We start from the raw sequence: 5,000 nt of genomic DNA, 5'->3' as shown, positions 1-5,000 counted from the left end.
AAATACGGAAGAAATACGGGAAAATCCCTTTACGAGATGATAGCAAGATAGAACTGTAAAATACGGGAGAATCCCGGGAAAATTGGGAGGGTTGACAGGTATGCAATCACAGAGTTGACGATAACAGAGTTGATGAAAATAGGGTTGATGATAACAGGGTTGACAGTAACAGAGTTGACTATAAAAGGGTTGACGATAACAGAGTTGACGATAACAGAGTTGACGATAACAGAGTTGACGATAACAGAGTTGACTATAATAGGGTTGATGATAAAAGAGTTGACGATAACAGAGTTGACAGTAACAGAGTTGACAATAACAGAGTTGACGATAACAGAGTTGACTATAATAGGGTTGATGATAACAGAGTTGACGATAACAGAGTTGACAGTAACAGAGTTGACGATAACAGAGTTGACGATAACAGAGTTGACTATAATAGGGTTGATGATAACAGAGTTGACGATAACAGAGTTGACAGTAACAGAGTTGACGATAACAGAGTTGACGATAACAGAGTTGACTATAATAGGGTTGATGATAACAGAGTTGACGATAACAGAGTTGACAGTAACAGAGTTGACGATAATAGGGTTGACGATAACAGAGTTGACTATAATAGGGTTGATGATAACAGAGTTGACGATAACAGAGTTGACAGTAACAGAGTTGACGATAACAGAGTTGACGATAACAGAGTTGACTATAATAGGGTTGATGATAACAGAGTTGACGATAACAGAGTTGACAGTAACAGAGTTGACGATAATAGGGTTGACGATAATAGGGTTGACAGTAACAGAGTTGACGATAACAGAGTTGACAGTAACAGAGTTGATGATAACAGGGTTGACGATAACATAGTTGACTGTAACAGAGTTGACGATAATAGGGTTGACACTAACAGAGTTGACGATAACAGAGTTGACGATAATAGGGTTGACGATAATAGGGTTGACACTAACAGAGTTGACAGTAACAGAGTTGACGATAACAGAGTTGACGATAACAGAGTTGACTATAATAGGGTTGATGATAACAGAGTTGACGATAACAGAGTTGACAGTAACAGAGTTGACGATAACAGAGTTGAAGATAATAGGGTTGACGATAATAGGGTTGACACTAACAGAGTTGACGATAACAGAGTTGACAGTAACAGAGTTGACGATAACAGAGTTGACGATAATAGGGTTGACGATAATAGGGTTGACAGTAACAGAGTTGACGATAACAGAGTTGACAGTAACAGAGTTGACGATAACAGAGTTGACGATAATAGGGTTGACGATAATAGGGTTGAGAGTAACAGAGTTCACGATAATAGGGTTGACACTAACATAGTTTACTATATCAGAGTTGACGATAACAGAGTTGATAGTAACAGAGTTGATAGTAACAGAGTTGACGGTAACAAAGTTGATGATTACAGAGTTGACACTAACAGAGCTGAAACCAACATGGTTGACACTAAAAGAGTTGACATCAACAATATTGACAATAACAAATATGACAATTACAGAATTGACACTAACAGAGATGACAGTATCAGAGTTGATGGTAAAAAAGTTGATGGTAACAGTTGATAACAGAGCTGATAATAACAGAGTTGAAGGTAACGGAGCTGACAGTAACAGTTGAGAGTAACAGAATTGACGATCACAGAGTTGGCACTAACAGAGTTGGCAATAAGAGAGTTGATGTTAACAGTTGACGTTAACAGTTAATGAAAATATGTATAGTCGTAGTCTAAGCTTTAACCCAAATACACATAGATCATTGTTTTTTTAGAGATAACTAAATATCATTTGTGTGTTTAATCAAAACTGATTCGTTAAAGTTTTGTTTTTGAAAAATAATTTAACCTTTATCATGGATCTAAAATTACTTTTGTCAATTTAATTTATTACTGTCACCAGAATAAAACATCTTGATTCAGAAGTGAAATCCTTTATAATTTCACAATGTCTTTTACGTATCGTTATACAGTGATTAAACTAAAACTTGTCGAAAAAGATCAGGAATATAAATGGTAAGTCTTTCACTTTATCGTCTTTTCACTGTTTTTCTGATATCTGCGTCTGTCTGGAGATGAAGAACATACAGGAGATGCTGTGTGTGAGTTTGGGTTAGTTGTTATTGTGTTTTTTAAGCAGGATTTAAGCACATGATTTTGATATAAATAATAAATAAGTGCTGAAATCAGGTTCAGTCAAGCATGAGATGATAATCGTCTCCAGACGCGTGCAGAGAGAAAGATGGATATGCTGGAAACAATGCAGAGGAAAAAAGAAAAGGTCTCATTCGGTGAAATATGTCCGTCTTAATATGTATGTACACTCAAAAAATACTTTTGAAATACTTATGAGTTCAACTCATAGTTTTTGGAAACAACTTAATTGTTTTAGGTTCAATACACATCAATTTGTAAAAAATGATTAAGTAAACTTAATCGATTTGTGTTGGGACAAGCATTGTGTGGAACCCATTAATGTATATATCCGAAAATTATACATGAAGACAGGATACAAATGATAAGGCTGTAGTTTATATTAGGCTATATGCTATCATGTGTAATTTGTGCTGATTTTGAACATTTGTATGTCAAATATTCATGTAAATAAAGCGCATTTAAGTGTCATTATGACCGACAGTCTATGGGTGTGACAAGCGGAGCTGTTATCAGTCTCACACACACACACACACACACACACACACACACTCGAGTGAAGTTTTACAGAAAGTAACATTTGCACTGCGCATCATTTCATGGGGTGATTAGTGTAGATCTCGACACTAGATGTGCTCTAGATGACTCTGTGCTAATATAAAATACATGACTGTTTACTGTGTTTACAGATGAGTGCGCGCGTTTGTATTCGCGTGTTTTGCGCATGCGCGAAAACTGTCAGCCTCACCGCACGGACACAAGGAATGTATTTTTATTCACCTCACTCGATCATGATTGAAATTAAGGTAGTGTATTGTTATTAATTATACGCTAAATAATCATATGTAGTTTCTAGTTATATAGTTTATATAATAAATAGGATATAATATAATTTCGTTTCGTAATTCAGTTGTTTTTGTTTTACAGTTGATTTGACATACTACTGAAACTATTTGTAAAATAGCTGATAAAGGTAAGTTTGTTTATTAATATGCTGTTGTCTAGTTAGTTTTATACTTCAATAAATTGTAATGCATTAAGTTTGAATTGAAGAAAAGCTTGTTATCTTTATGATGCAGCTGCTCAAACCCGTGCAGCTAGTCGTTTTCTGGGTTTAAGCTAAGTTAACTAATGTTTGTTTGTTTGTTTGTGTTTAGTAATTGGTTATATGTTGTTTAAGTTTTATTGGAGATTGAAATGTTTGAGGGACTAAATTTGTCATAATAACATTTCTACAGATACTTTTTAAGCCCGGAAAATAATAGTTTGATTTAAATAGCATTTTAAATGTGTTGTTTTTCTTAGTTTTACTGTTCTGCTGTGCTTTGGATTGAATAAATGCTTCTTTTAATAACAGTAAAACCACACTTTTGACTACTGGTAAGTGACTAGGCTAAATACAGTGTTGAATATAGTGATTGGCTTATAGCTTTTATTTAGGAGTAATTGAGATCATCAGATATTCTCTCCTATAAACCCTCTGTGCTCTTCCTTATATTAATTCTCATGTATTATTTAGGAAACAGTGGATGTGTGTTGAAGACAACGTCTAATGGTCTTGACTCCTGAGACGATCTTTGTGTGTGTGTGTGTGTGTGTGTGTGTGTGTGTGTGTGTGTGTGTATGCGTGCGTGACACTGAATAAAGTGCAAAACATTTGTTATTAAACTTATAGTTAATAGAATTAATATTATCCATCAACCCACCCATCCATCTTCCTGTCTGTCTGTCTGTCCTTCAACCCATCCATCTATCAACCCATTACTCCATCCGTCTGTCTTTTTGTCTGTCTGTTTGTCTATCTTTCCATCCATCCTGTCTGTCTGTCTATCTATCATTCATTCTTCAACCCATATATTTATCTGTTCATCCGTCAATCAACCCATCTATCTATCTATTTATCCCTCCATTCATTCATCTATCTATCAACCCACTCATCCATCTGTCTGTCTAATGTCTATCCTTAAACCTTTCCATCCATCCATTCTTCCTTTAACATATCCATTTTTCTCTCTATCCATCCATTAACCCACCATCCATCTGCCTGTCTGTCTGTCTGTTTGTCTATGCTTCAACCCTTCCATTTGTCCATCCATCCATATAAACCACCCATCCATCTGCCTGTCTGTCTATCTTTCTGTCTATCTATCCTTTAACCCATCCATCCATCTGTCTATCCATCAACCCACTATCCATCTGCTTGACTGTCTATGTTTCTATGCTTCAACCCTTCTATTCATCTATCAACCCATCCTGTCTGTCTATCTATCTATCTATTAACCCATCCATCTGTCTGTCTATCTATCTGTCCGTTCGTCCATCAACCCATCTATACATCAATTTATCCATTCATTCATCCACCTATCTATCAACCTACCCATCCCTCTGTCTGTCTGTCCTATCTATCCTTCAAGCCTTCTGTCCATCCATCCTTCAACCCATCCATCCTTCTATCCATCCATCCATCCATCCATCTATTAACCCACCCATTCATTTATCTATCTATCCCTCCATCCATCTATCTGTCTGTCTGTCCCCTCCGTCAACCCATCCATCTATTTATCTATTCATCTATCAACCCACCCATCCATCTGCCTGTCTGTTTGTCTATCCTTCAACCCTTCCATCCATCCATCCATTCATCCATCCATCCATCCATCCTTCAACCTATCAATTCGTCTGTCCCTTTGTCCATCCTTCAACCCATCCATCCATCCGTGTGTCTGTCTGTCTATCTATCTTTTAATCTTTCAACCCATCCATCCATCTGTAATTCTGTTTTTTTGTTTTATAACATTGTTATAACAGTCTATGTCTGCAGTTCACTGAT

General features: G+C 36.3%; 1 protein-coding gene across 6 annotated transcripts in view; it reads left to right on the top strand.

The window, feature by feature from the left end:
* The window catches only part of LOC101882071 (uncharacterized), a 34,343-nt gene that overhangs the window by 10,229 nt on the left and 19,114 nt on the right, over positions 1 to 5,000 (top strand). For 3 of the 6 annotated variants that reach the window (XM_073939469.1, XM_073939471.1, XM_073939470.1), the window contains 2 exons: positions 2,860 to 2,976; positions 3,098 to 3,143. The gene's annotated coding sequence lies outside the window, so the exon portion shown is untranslated. Of the gene's footprint in view, positions 1 to 2,692; positions 2,977 to 3,097; positions 3,144 to 3,269; positions 3,551 to 5,000 lie in introns of those variants that run through there. The other 3 variants (XM_073939468.1, XM_073939467.1, XM_073939472.1) reach the window with 3 other exon arrangements.

This window comes from Danio rerio, chromosome 23 (genome assembly GCF_049306965.1).
Source record: "Danio rerio strain Tuebingen ecotype United States chromosome 23, GRCz12tu, whole genome shotgun sequence".
Classification (NCBI taxonomy): Eukaryota; Metazoa; Chordata; class Actinopteri; order Cypriniformes; family Danionidae; genus Danio; species Danio rerio.
This window is presented reverse-complemented; position numbering and strand designations above follow the sequence as displayed.